This window comes from Lupinus angustifolius, unplaced genomic scaffold, assembly GCF_001865875.1.
Source record: "Lupinus angustifolius cultivar Tanjil unplaced genomic scaffold, LupAngTanjil_v1.0 Scaffold_170_7, whole genome shotgun sequence".
In the NCBI taxonomy this organism is placed as follows: domain Eukaryota; kingdom Viridiplantae; phylum Streptophyta; class Magnoliopsida; order Fabales; family Fabaceae; genus Lupinus; species Lupinus angustifolius.
Genome location: NW_017726375.1, coordinates 3,961 through 18,876, shown reverse-complemented (window position 1 = coordinate 18,876; position 14,916 = coordinate 3,961). Strand labels below are relative to the sequence as shown.

The 14,916-nt window shown below is 31.7% G+C and overlaps 1 pseudogene; it reads right to left on the bottom strand.

Annotated features, from left to right (window-relative positions):
• Positions 1 to 133: 133 nt before the first annotated feature.
• On the bottom strand, positions 134 to 3,339 carry LOC109340424 (annotated as a pseudogene).
• Between the last annotated feature and the right edge of the window lie 11,577 nt (positions 3,340 to 14,916).

The following is a 14,916-nucleotide window of genomic DNA, read 5'->3' as shown; positions in this document are numbered from 1 at the left end:
AATAATATATAGTGGTAGCCGCTCAACGCTCCCGGGGACGTAGGCACAATTGGCCGAACCTCGTTACCAAATCTCTTGTGTTATTCTCTTGTCTCTATACTCTTTACTATTTGATTGTTCGCTTGTTCCCAACAATTGTGAAGAAACTCACTCCAATCAAAGCAAGAACAAGGAGTGGTAATCAGTGCATGTGGATTTTGGCAAGAATAGGACTGTGATGAATTTGAGGATGCAGCTTCACTAAAGACTTGGTACTGCATAGGAACAAATCAAAAAATATCAAAAGAAGGGGCTAGATATGTATGTATATAGAAAAATGATGTACTAGTACACAAGGCTCTCACTTGGTAGAGTTTGGGGAGGGTAGATGTACATAGCTTTACCACCGCATGCAAAGAGGTTGTTACCAAAATTTGAACCCATGACCTCATAGTCACTAAGATCTGTTTGTGAGTTCGGTTTTGGAATGGAAGGAAGGGAAAATGACGAGTTCAGAGCCATGAAATACACTTGTGAGATGACTCTGAAGTCTTCATTTCCCCTTCAAAATTCAACTTGCAAACGAACCTTAAGCAACAGCCTTACCATTGCTCCAAGCTCACCCTTCGCTAGATATATATGTATATACTATAGTATTGGTAAGTTATTTTTTATAAAGATCTGGATGTGTCTACTACTACACTTGATGTTCCCATGAATGAACTTGATCCTCTTGTGTATTCTTCTTGGCACATGTATTGGATGCTATTGATGAGTATTGGGATCCCAATGGTTCAGTTATGGTTAGCAGCATGTTGTTTCTCATCAAGTCATTGTTAACAAAATTCATTTGGTTATTTGTGTTCGGAAGGGTACTAATGTTTCCCAAGTTAGAGAGGACTTGTGACACTGGCTTATGAGTTATTGGATCAATTCCCATCTTTATAAGCTTCTTCCTCAGCTTTGTGTTTTAGTAGTTTTTCATATCATTGTCTATTCTCCCTGGTAATCTCCTTACAATTAAAGATCATATGCATAAAGAAAGAACATGAAGAAGAAATGTTTGTGATGAGATATCACAAAAAGGTGACAAGATTTTTGTCTTATATGAAAAGGAGAAAAATGGTTTATAGTTGTCACATTTTTAATTCATAACAAAGTATATGGTTAGTTGATTGTCTCAATAAATAAAGCATGGATACATCATTTACAGAAACGCGAACTAGTTCTCTCGTATCAATTTGTGGTTCTTTTACGAATTGATTTCTTTTAAGTTACAACAAACAAGAATTTTTTTTATCATTAGGTATTTCTCATATGGTGAAGTAAAAGTTAATTCAAATCTACAAGAAGCAGCACTAGAAATGATTGTGTAGGGAACTATAGAAATCCCTAACATAAGAACTATAGAAATCCTACTGAATATACCTCTAACATATCAGTATTTGACAAGATAACGTAGTGCATGATGAGGATCACCTATTCCAATTCCTGTCCCATTTGGTGTCCCCATCCAATCAGAGAATTTTATTTAATTAAAAATAAAAATTATAATAACATAAATTAATATTTGTACACTATTCTATGACATTTGATTGGCTTGGTACAAGGAGACGTGATTCTCTTGGGACAGAGAATCCTTGTCCACGTACTGCATACTATGTACTCGTACCAAAGAGAATTACGTATCAGGTGACTATGGGAGAGATACAGAGTCTTTTTCCTCATATGTTATAAGCCAACTACAGCATGACATTTTGTTATGCAATTTTTGCTTAATTTTCTGTGAATAATATTTGGAATTATAAGCACTCATGAAATAAGTCCTCTTTCTAAGACCAATGAGACATAATTTACTGCAAAGCAATATCAATATGATGGAAAGATTCTTGTAAATAGAATGATTTAGATTATACTTTAAAGCCTAATCTAATAATGTAGTTTTATTTTGTATCACATTTCATATTGGCTTAATGCATGATTACACATTTACAATGAGGTTATGCAAGAATTTCTTCTAATATAACAAAGAAGAACATAATAGCTGCTTCCTATAGCTGCATGGAGGTTAATAATGAGAATTTTTTCTTGTGGAACAAAACCATATTTGATTTGTCTCACATTATATGTGGGGAAGAACGAAAAAGTTTATAATGTAGACTATGTAAGATTTATAATAGTAGCATATGAAAAGTGAATCTTATTATGTGACACACTTTTCTTACTTTCTTGTAAAATATAGGTCGATCCCTATACTAGGCCAGTGCATGTAGAAGCTTAAATAGGTTTAAAATGTATTTCAGTTATTAAAAATGATACTTATTTTTAATTTAGTCTCTATATGTTTTTTAATATGTAAATCCTTATGTATAGTCATTTTCAACACTATAGTGCTGTTATAATAGGATGAAAATGAGTGTCATGTATATTAACAAAAAAATAAATAAGATAAATTTGTCTTGTAATATTTTAGGACAACTCCATGTTAATGTTGCAGTATTATATCAATAGTAAACATCAAAATGATATTTTGAAATGATTGCACATGCGTTACTTAAACGGAATAAATATATGTTAGCCTAAGGTATGTACATAAAATAATGAACCAAATGCAAAAAAAAATAAAATGCACGTGTAACTTCATTCAACCAAAGGAGAAAGGGTGTCAGAAATTGCATTATAAGTTACTGCCATAGTTCAATTTTGAAGCTCAGCCTAAATAAATGTTATGGTTGATTAATATGATTTAGAATATGTTATGTTTCTATTTATTAGACAATAAGAAGTATTTATTAGGAACTAAAGAGTCAATATGATAGTTAGGAATATTTCACCTACAATGTTAGAGCACTTATGTGACTCATTATGCTATTCATGTAGAAATTTATTTTTCTGCATGGATTCTCTTTTTCATTGAGTATAAATCATGTGTCTTGTTGATGAATAAGATTATGTATTCTACATAACACATTTCATCTTTGCACATTTGTTTGCTACATAACCAACAAATTGGTATCTAAAGCTATATCTTGAGGGATCTTTGAGGAAAAACACAAACCAAACACAACCAAAACACTTTCTCTATTACCTTCTATTGCCTAAAATTGTCAAAATGAATTCAGAAGTAGTGTTTACTGCATTTTCACTTCCAATGTTTATTGAAAAGAATTATCATGTATGGGCTGTTAGAATGAAAGCTTTCTTGGATGCTAATGATCTATGAGATGTCACTGAACAAGATTATGTCATTTCAACTCTTCCGCACAATCCAACTGTTGCACAAATTAAAAATGAGAAGGAGATGAAGCAAAGAAAGTCCAAAGCAAGAGCATGTCTATATGCAGCTCTTTCACCCACCATTTTTGACAAAATAATGACACTGAAAACAGCTTGTGAAATCTGGAATTTTTTGAAGCAAGAATATGAGAGAGATGAAAGGGTCAAAGGAATGCAAGTGATGAATTTGATTTGAGAATTTGAAATGCAAAGGATGAGAGATTTAGAAACAATCAAGGAGTACTCTGATAAACTTCTAACCATTGCCAACATTGTAAGACTTCTTGGTACTGAGTTTTATGATTGTAGAATAGTTCAAAGATTCTAGTTACACTTCCTGAAAAATATGAAACTGCAATTTCATCTCTAGAAATGTCTAAGGATATGTCAAGCATCACCTTGGCAGAAGTGTTGAATACATTACAAGCACAAGAACAAATGAGGCTTATGAGGCAAGAATTATCTATGGAGAGTGCTTTCCAAACCAAACTACAAAATAACAATGGTTGGAAAGACAAGAAAAAAGGCAAAGTAATAACCACAAACATGCAGGTTCTACAAACAACAAGTACAATAACAAAAGTAGTAATAATGGAGTCTTTCCATTTTGCTCATACTGCAAAAAAACTAATCATCCACAAAACATATGTTAGTGGAAGCATGATGCAAGATTTTATAAGTGTTGTTAGTTAGGGCACATGGAAAAAATATGCAAGTCTCAATAACAATAACAAGGATAAACTAATATTGTTGATGATCAACCACAAGAAGAGCAACTGTTTGCAGTATCATGTTTTGACGCCAACAATTCTACAGAAAGTTGGCTCATTGATATGGTTGTACAAACCACATGACTTATGACTGTGAGCTCTTCAGAGAGCTTGACAAAACTGCTATTTCCAAAGTCAGAATTGAAAATGGAACATATATTGTAACAAAAGGCAAATGAGCAATTGCAATTAAAAGTTACACAAGTTTGAAATTAATTCATGATGTCTTGTATGTTCCTGAAATTAATGAAAATTTGTTAAGTGTTCTTCAGTTGATGGAGAAAGGCTATAAGGTTTTGTTTGAAGACAAAAACTGCATGATTAAAGATTCAGAAGGTAGAGAAGTGTTCAAAGTTCAAATGAAAGACAAAAGTTTTATCTTGGATTTGATGAAAGATGAACAAGTTACAGTACACAAAGAACAAATAGAAACAAAGTCTCCTACACGCATTGCCTGCCGATATGGGAAGCATAAAAGGCTTATTTTTCCGCAAAAAAGTATATGGAAGGCTACATAGAAGCTGCAACTGATACACACAAATATTGGAGGACCTATGAGTACACCATTAGATGTTGCAAAATATGAAGAAGCTGGAAGTGACCAGAAATTGATAGATGCAACGAAGGAGGAGCTCATGATCATTGAAAAAAACGAGACATGGAAGTTGGTAGAGATTCCTAAACACAAGAAGGGTATATGAGTCAAATGGACTTTCGTAACCAAGTTCAATCTTGACGGTTCTGAGAATAAGCATATGGCAAAAGCTTGAAGTTTACAGCTCCAGAGTAAAGGAGGATTGTTGATTAATATCACTCAGAATCTATTATGTTTCTATTCATTAGGAAATAAAAAGTATTTATTAGGAAATAAAGAGCCAATATGACATTTAGGAATATTTCACCTACAATGTTAGAACACTTATGTGATTCATTATGCTATTCATGTAGAAATTTATTTTTCTGCATCAGTTTTCTTTTCCATGATGTATAAATCATATGTCTTGTTGATGAATAAGATTATGCTTTCTACATAACACATTTTCTCCCTGCACATTTGTTTCCTACATAACCAACAGTTATATACAAATATTTGACAAAGTATAATGACTCTACATGAACATTATAGTTATAATAGCATCTCCATAAGAAGTGCACACATTGCAACTCTTCAAACACATTGCAACTCTCACATTCACCTATCTTTTCCAAATTAGGGCAATTATCATTCTCATCAAAACAACCACTACTATCTACTCTTTGTTTGATTGGTTTCTCAAAATTACTCACATGAGTCCACTAAGAATCCATTTGTGAGTTGATTTTTGGAGAAGAATTTATGGAAAATAAAGACTTCAGAAATATATCACAAGTATATTTCATGTTATTGAAATCTTTTGTTCATTTTCCTCCAAAATCCAACTTGCAAACAGACCCTTAGGTTTCGTTTGATAGCTTGATTTTGGAAGAGATAGAAAAGAAATTAAATAAGCTCGACCCAAACACACCCTTAGGTTTCGTCAGCTAGTTGGATTTTGGAAGATATAGAAAAGAAATTGAATAAGCTCGATCCAAACACAATTATAAAGTAGTCCGATCAGATCAGGCTAAAAAATACATTTTGTTCAAAATCTTCATAATTTAATCCTAAGATTCTAGGTTTTTTTTCTTTGGAGGACTGGCTCATTCTGATAGATCCAACAGAAGGAATAGTAAACTACCTAGTTTAATTTACATGATGCTCCATAGTTATGTAACTATTAAATTATATTCTAACATGTACCAAAATTTTAAAGTGTAATGCTTAAAAGAAAAATGAAAATCAATTGTAGCATATTTACGTGAAAAAGTACATTGTTTTAAGACTACTAATTCACATTATATTTGCAAAAAAAAATAGATAAACTATATTGATAAAGCATTTTATTTTTTAGAAGAAAAATGTATATACTAATAGTGTAAGAGATTTTTATGTTGTCACTGCATCATCCAACATATCTTTGACTTTTTAATAAAAGTAATACAAATGAATGATAAATGATGTAGTGACTGTATAAAACTTTATATCATTAATACACGAATATTATACTCTTTATTTTTAGCTATTTGTTTATGATTCTCTCAAACTGTTCTCCATCCTACTTTATTCTTGGTTTATTATAGTACCACATTTAATTATATTTGATAAATATAACCCTATGAAAGTTAATATTTGACTTTAGACTTTCAGTTATAATAATAAATTATATCATTACTTAGCTTGAACTGTCTTCTTTGGAACTTTGCTGGTTATCGAATTTGCCTATTAAACAAGACATATAGGAGTCCAATCCACGGGGATCGAAGTGGTTGGTGGTAAGTCGCAGGAAAAAAATAGGAGATCAATCATGGGACAGTAAACCATCTTTCGGGGGAAAATGAAACTCCTTTGGTGCATTATGTGGGTATCATGATCCTTGATGTTAGTAATATGGATTTTGTGTCTGAATCTCAAGGAATGGGAACGTCAAAAGAAGGAGAATGCGATACCCAAATGTTGATGGGTTCCTGATGGTCTTGTTTGCCCTCTTTATCTATTGTTTATTTTAATGATAGAGTTCAACAAATTTTCTATTATCTCCTGGAACATTAGGCTGCTTCTAATAAAGAATCTAAAAGAGTTTTAAGGGATATGATTTCTAGACATCATCCTTCTATTTTTGCTGTCTATGAAACTCACATCCCATTCGACAAAGTTAGCATGTTTTGGAATAAGCTTGGCTATCAACATTATTTGGCTATAGAGGAAGCTAGAGGTCGTTTTGGTGGTAATTGGATTTTATCTAATCTTTGTGGTTTTTCTTTCAACATTATTTGTCAATTCCATCAAGCTGTGATAATTAAGTTTTCCTTGTATAATAAGAGTTGGTCTTTTTCAGGGGTTTATGCTAGCCCTATTCCTTCGGCTAGAATGTTACTTTGGAATCATCTTAAAAACATAAGAAATCTTATTAATGACCCGTGGCTTATTGTTGGGGATTTTAATGAGATTATCATGCCATCTGAAGTTAGAGGAGGTAATTTTCATTTAGCTCGTGCGAATGCCTTTGCCGGTGTCATTTCAAGTTGTAATTTAATTGATCTTGGATCCATTGGTGGAAAATATACTTGGGTCCGAAACTGCCAAGGTTGTAGACATATTTTCAAACGGTTAGACCGGGGTTTGTGGGACACTGCTTGGAGGATCAGTTTTAAAGATGTTGTGGTTGAGCACTTATGTCGTATTTATTTAGACCATAATCCTATTCTCTTGACATGTGGTTTTCGTCCTTCTACTTGTGGTGTGCATCCTTTGTGGTTTGAGGCGGCTTGGATTAATCATCGTGATTATTTCCTTTTTATTAATAATTCTTGGAGGAGTGAAAGACTTAGTTTCATGGGAAAATTGAATGATTTGAAGAGGGCTTCTTTGGAGTTCAACAAGGAGGTCTTTGGTAATGTGTTCAGGAAAAAAGGTTTCTTCAAGCTAGACTGTTGGGTGTTCAGAAATAAATGGAGCATATGCCTACTTCTAGTCTTTTGCGGCTTGAGAAATCTTTAACTCATGAGCTCAATGAAGTTTTATGTAGAGAGGAAATGATCTGGTATCGAAAGTCTAGGGAGCAGTGGGTCAAGTATATGGATCAGAATACAAAGTTCTTCCATACTAAAACTATAATCAGAAGGTGAAGGAATCATGTCACTGATCTTTTTATTGATAACATTTGGAGTGATAATGAAGACACTCTAAAAAGGGAAGCTATGAGCTACTATACAAATTTGTTCTCCAATAGCGATGTATGTAATCCTACTAGTTTGATCACTAGTCCTATGAAAAAATTGAGTGATATTGCCTGTTGCTCTATTGAAAAATGTTTATGTTGAGGAGGTTAAATGTGCTCTTGCCTCTATGGGCTCTTATAAATCTCCTGGTCCGGATGGGTTTCAACCTATTTTCTTCAAATCTTACTGGAATATTGTGGGTGAAGAAGTTTGCAGGATGGTTCAGTTTGCTTTTGCTACAGGTACCTTCGATGCTAGTATAGCATAAACTCTTATTGTGTTAATTCCTAAGATTGATGCTCCAACCCAACATAAGGAATTTAGACCAATAAGTCTCTGTAATGTGATCTACAAGCAACAAAGGTTCTAGTCAACAGGATCATACCCTATTTGGATAGCTTAATTGATCCTCTTAAAGTAGCTTTATTCCAGGAAGGGGCACTTCATATAATGCCATTATGCTTAAGAGATCATTCACCACATGCATAAGAAGAAAGGTAAATTAAACAACCTTGCTTTTAAAATAGACCTTGAGAAGGCTTATGTTCATATAATTGGGAGTTTCTTCAGATAACTCTTATGGACTTTGGTTCCCCCCTTAAAATTATCAACTTGATCATGAGATGTGTTTCTTCTTCCTCTTTGTCCATAATTTGGAATTGGAATAGATTGGATAATTTCAAGGCTTGTCGAGGGCTTCGCTAAGGGGACCCTCTATCCCCTTATTTGTTTATCATTTGCATGAAAAAATGTGTTGTCTTAATTATAGATAAAGTCCTGAGTGCAAATTGGAAGCCAGTTACAATCAAAAGAGGGGGTCCTGAGATCTCCCACCTTTTGTTTGCTGATGATTGCTTGCTTTTTGTCAAAGCTAAAACGGATCGAGTTAGACTTGTTACTAATGTCCTGGATTTTTTTTGTAAGGCATCTGGATTGAAAATAAATCTTGATAAATCTAAATTCATCAGCTCCAAGAATGTTAGTAGAACAAAATGTGGAAAATTTACTAGAATTTCAAGAATCCAGCTCACTAATGATCTTGGCATATACCTTGGATTTTCTCTTTTCTTAGGCAGAACAAGAAATAGTCACTTCAATTTTATCATGGATAGGTTGCAGTCCCGCTTAGTTGGTTGGAAAAGTAAGATGTTGAATAAGCTTGGGCGTCTCACTCTTGCAAACTCAGTTTTGTCATCAATTCCAACATATGTACTACAATACTTTATTCTTCTGGTAGGTGTTTGTGATGCTATTGATGCTACAGTTAGATCCTTTATTTGGGGTAAGAATTCTAATGTACATTCTTTCTCTCTGGCGAGTTGGGAATCTATTGCTAAGCCTAAGCACTTGGGGGTCTGGGTTTGAGAATGGCTAGAAGAATGAATGTTGATATGTTGGGCAAGCTAGTTTGGAGTATGTTGAATAATCATCATAAGTTGTGGGTTCGACTTTTGCAACATAAGTATGTGGGAATCAGAACTTGTTGAATACTTCAGTCAAGCATGTGGATTCTATTACATGAAGATCTATTATGCATGCTCTTGGGGAACTATATGATGGGTATCAAGTTCGAATTGGGAAGAATAATGTCTTGTTTTGGTATGATAATTGGACTCATTTGGGGAGATTATGTGAGCATGTTCCTTTTGTTGATATCCAGGACACAGTTCTTACGGTTAAGGACGTGTTTAATGAGCAGGGATGACATCTCTATAGATTCAGAACTCCTATGATTCCCCTTATTATTTCAAACTCTATTACTAGTGAATTAGTTTGGAAAATGGAGATTTATGATCATTATTTAGTTAAAGTTGGGTATCATTGGTTGTTGGACTAGTTAATTGATGTTAAAAGGGGAGGATAGTGGGCTTTGAGTTGGAAAGCTCAAGTGCCTGAAAAGATCCGATTTCGCATGGTGCTCTCCCTTGTAATGCTATGAGATATCACAGGGGTATTTCGCAAACACCTAATTGTTCTTGCTGCATTGATCATGTTGAAGATATTTGGCATTGCCTCAGGGATTGTTATAGAGCTTTCTTAGTGTGGCATCTGCTCCTAGTCTCTCAGGAGACATACTTCTTCTCCTTACTAGTTCAGGAATAGCTCACAAAATTTGGTAAAAGTTTGGAATTCCTTATTGCTCTTTGGTTTATCTAGAGGAGACATAATGCTTTGTAATTGCCAATGAAGACTGAATCGAATACAGGGTTATGATTTATATCTCGGAGCTTACTACTGATGTTAGAAAGTACAACACTGCTTCTTATCATTATTTCACTAAGTAATTGAAAATTGTTAATTGGTGTCTTCCTCTACCTGGTCAAGTTAAGCTTAATGTAGATGGTAGTAGCTTGGGGAATCCTGGAAGATCTGGCTTTGGATGACTCATTCGTTATGACAAGGGTAATTGGCTTACCGAATTTTCAGGGTATGTTGGTATCTCTACAAACATATATGGTGAGCTTAAAGCCATCTACCATGGTCTCAATCATGCTTGGAATTCTGGCTTCCGAAATATTATTTGCCATTTAGACTCTCTTCAGGCAATTTTCTTGGTTAATCATGACATTCCTCATTTCCACATCTATGCCACTATAGCAACTGCTATTCAAGACCTCTTAAGTAGATCCTAAAGTGTTTGTCTGGAACACTCAGTTTGTGAGACAAACTACCGCGCATATTTCATGGCCAAAATTGGAGCCCATGAAGATTTAGAATGGCGAGTGTGTGATTTGTCTCCTAATGGAATCTCTCCTCTCCTTACTAGTGACAAACTGGGTCATTCTTATTTGAGGATGTAATCCCTTTTCCTTTGCTCTTTTCTTCTTTAGTTGTATAAAAAAACAAGACATATAATTTATTAATTATGAATGTTATCATAACATGTAACTTGAATAACTGAATATAATAGATTTGAAATAAATTTAAAATATTTAATTTTGCAATTAACTTAAAATTTTGTAAAGAGATCTAAATAATAGTCTTAGATTTTACCTTCATATATACGCCGTGTTGATATTTGAGATAGAAAGTTAACCTTCTTAACAAAAACTATAATGGGATAGACTTTATTCAGGAATGGTGGCTATATTATTTTCAATCATATAAAACTCGAACATCAAACATTGTTTAACTTCATCGATTATTATTTATAAAAGTTGAACAGTGGTTATATTTACTAATGTATTATCCATTGTCTTGAAATTATATAGTTTTATTATTCTTTAACAAAATTATTGGCAGTCATGTTTTTTGGAACGAGTAAAATATCTTGATTGAAAGTATGTTTTCTAATTTTAATTAATATTTCAGCAATGGTTATCCTTTCATTGCAAGTTGTTTTTGGATAAGAACAAAAAAAGAAGGGAAATATCATTCTTAAGAATTCATTACACTCATAATCAACTTACCAACAAATTCTAGAAATATGATAATATAATCAACTTACTACAACATAATATCTAAATATTAAGATAAGAAGAAACATAATTTTCTTCTTATTATTATTATTATTATTATTATTATTATTATAATAATCATTGTTATTAGATTTTGCTAGATATAATTTATAAATAGATTACTCTATTTATCGTTATCGTTATAGAATAGTATATCAACATTCACACAAAAATTGATTGGATTTGGTCCGGATGTGGAGGAAAGATAGGAGCATTATATTATTTTCACTATGGATAAAGTTGATCCTACTAATATCAATAGGGATGCAGATTATTATATTTTGCATTATGTGATACATTTTAAATTTAGAGAATTATTTGGTAAACAATTTCTTTAGAAGACCAACAAAAATTGCATATTTTCACAAATTTAGAGTCACTCATGCACCCCTCAACATATTTTTATTATATTTAATTCTATCACCACAGTCCAACCATTTCAGTTTATAATAGTTTAATAGTATAATTATAGGGAAAATTTGGTTTAAATTAGTGAACGAAATCCATTTAAATGATAATATCAAGTAGTTTGATTTTTTAATATCACTCATATATACCTAGAATGATAAGAGACAATCAAATATAATATGTTAACCATGAAATAAAAACGTGTATTGGAAGGTAAAATTTGAATAAAGTGAAAAATAATAATCAAAATCAATGATAAGATAAACATATTATTATTTTCTACATAGATAATTGTAAGATATTATTTTTAAAATATTATATCTAAAAATTATCAAAACATATATTCAGTTTCTCATATTTTTAACCCTCTCAACTATAAATAGAAGTTATGTATTCATAAATTTTACACAATTTACATATTTTTCTTCTCATTATAACCATACTTCACTATTCTCTATATTCTTGTTCCAGTTCATGCACACCAAACCCACTAAGGAGGAAGTAACAATGAATGGTGGATCTAATAATAATCCCTTACACTCCAAATATATGGATCCACAATGTTCATATTTGAGTATGTTAGCAGATTTAGCAGTTGAACTACACAATCATGAGATGCATCATTCTATTTTATGCATATGTTTGGAATCGATGAACAACATTGTTGATAATGATGAAATCAAAGGAAAAACTTCAAACAAACCTATCAAATTCATTGGTTCTACATTTGAAGAAGGAGCCACCTCTAGAAATTGCAAAGAGGAGGAAAATCTTACTTTGCAAAAGAGGGAATGGAGTGTTTTGAAACACACACATGATGCAACATTTATCCAAAATGATATAGAGAATGATGATGTTCTTCATCAAGAATGTGTTCTATCCGAACCATGCAAGAATAAAGAAAAGAACACGATGAGAAGTAGCAACAAAAGAAAAATGAAAGAAGCAATAGAAGATTCACCACCTGAATTACCTCAAGAGTTCCACAATAAAATAGATGAAATGGGTGGCACCTAAGTTACTTTCTTGATTGGAAAATCTTTATTTAAATCCGATTTAAACAAACAAGAAAATCGATTTTTGATGCCTTTGAGGCAAATAAAAAATCTTGGTTTCTTGCGAGAAGGAGAATTAGAGACATTAGGGCATAAGAAAGGTATATCAGTGACATTGATTCAACCCTCACTTAATCTCACAAAGCTCACTTTAGTTAGATGGGACATGCGCAAAGAAAATGGCACCAACAGCTCTAACTATGTTTTGAGATCATCTTGGATGAATGTTGTTAACTCTAATCAACTTGAAGAAGGTGATAAAGTTCAAGTATGGTCATTCCGAGTTCAAGAAGAACTACACATAGCTCTAGTTAAATCTTTGAATGTTTAAATATTTAATATCTACTTTTTATTTTATTTTAATAATAGTCTTTTAGGATATTTACATTATTTGAGACATCATATTTTATTTGGACATATTTGTAACGTTTGAGTTTTACCTTCTGTCTCACCCAAACTATTAAAAAATTATGTTTGTGTTAAACATTTATGCATGTAACTATTCAAATAACACATAATGTGAATGCTAACATACAAATGAAAAATAAAATTATCCTGTATTGGTTCAGCCGTTGCTGGTTAACTGAGGAAATTCCCCTTGATCTATTTTTCTTTGTTATGGCCAAAATTATGGAACAGATGATTAGAAGTTAAGTACAAAATTCTTAAAAATGATAAATTTATTAGATTTGTTATAGTTTGGAATATTTAAATGATAGAGAAATATATATATATATATATATATATATATATATTAACAATGTAAGAGTTTTTTACATTGTCATTGTATCATCCTCATTCATTTTTAATTATTTTTCACTTTTAAATAAAAATAATACAAATGAATGAAGAATAATATACTAACTGTGTACAACATCAACAAAAAAAAAACTGGACTTTGGCCACTATCCCTTTTGCAAAAAAAGTGACTTTGCCTATTATCAAAATTCAAAAATAAAATCTACAACCATTGATTTGGAAGGTCCTGAGGGTAAATAATGAAGAAATCTACTAACCAATCATCTGAAATATTTATCTAAATATATATAGTTAAGGGATTTAAATATTTTAGTTATGGGTTAAATGAATATATTTAAAAAAAATCAAACATAGATAACTGAATATATAATTATTTAAATAATAGAATCACTCTTCCACACAGAGGAAGGGTTTAGATTATATTATCTTTCTAATTTAAAAAAATATCTATATGCGTTTAAGATCCGTGTATTGATAGTTTGAAATATTTTATACTATCAATATATTATTAACTATTATTTTGTATTACTTTTATTTGAGAGTCAATAGTGGTTAATAAATTAATAGTAAATAATTTGCTAACAGTATAAAAACACTTATACTTTCAGTGTATACATATTAAATCTTTAAATATGTATAATAAAATATTTAAATATTATAGTTATGATATATAACTATATCTATACTAGTACTATGCATATTCCTTATAAATACCAATACGGGAAACCTCTATGACGTTTTTTTTCTTTTCATTCTGCTATTTATTTTGGCTTTTTTTATTTACTTAGGGTTCATTTCTGAGTTGAATTTTGGAGGGAAAAAAAGGAAAATAAAATACTTTAGAATCATTTCACTAGTATATTTTATGACTCTCAATCATTCTTTTTATAGACAATTAGGAAACATTAAATGGATAAATTTAGCAATAATTTTTAAATATTCTAATTTCCTCGTTTCAATTTTTATAGACATTTTGTAAAATATTATTTCTCTAATATCTTATATTTATATTTCCATTTACATCATTTATTTTATTGTATACTTTATTTTTGATCTATTTTATCTATACTAATAATTTATATTTTCAACCCTATACAATGGGTAGATTACCTTCCTAAACTTAGTTGAGTTGGTATGATAGTATAAGGCTTCGATTTCTGTAAGATACTTGTTCGGACAGACATTTCGAATGAGACACTAATTGAACCCTCAACCCTTTTAGTCATTTTGGTAATCTAGCGGAGTCTTACACACCACCAAACCGACCAACCCATTGTTGGTGGATACTTATGACTATTGGTATATTAATTCCTCTGTATGACAATATGTATATGTTTGTTGGTTGTGTGATAGGGCGTTGTCAAAGATGCACTACATGTGCTTGATCAAATGCCTGAACCGAATGTGTAGTTT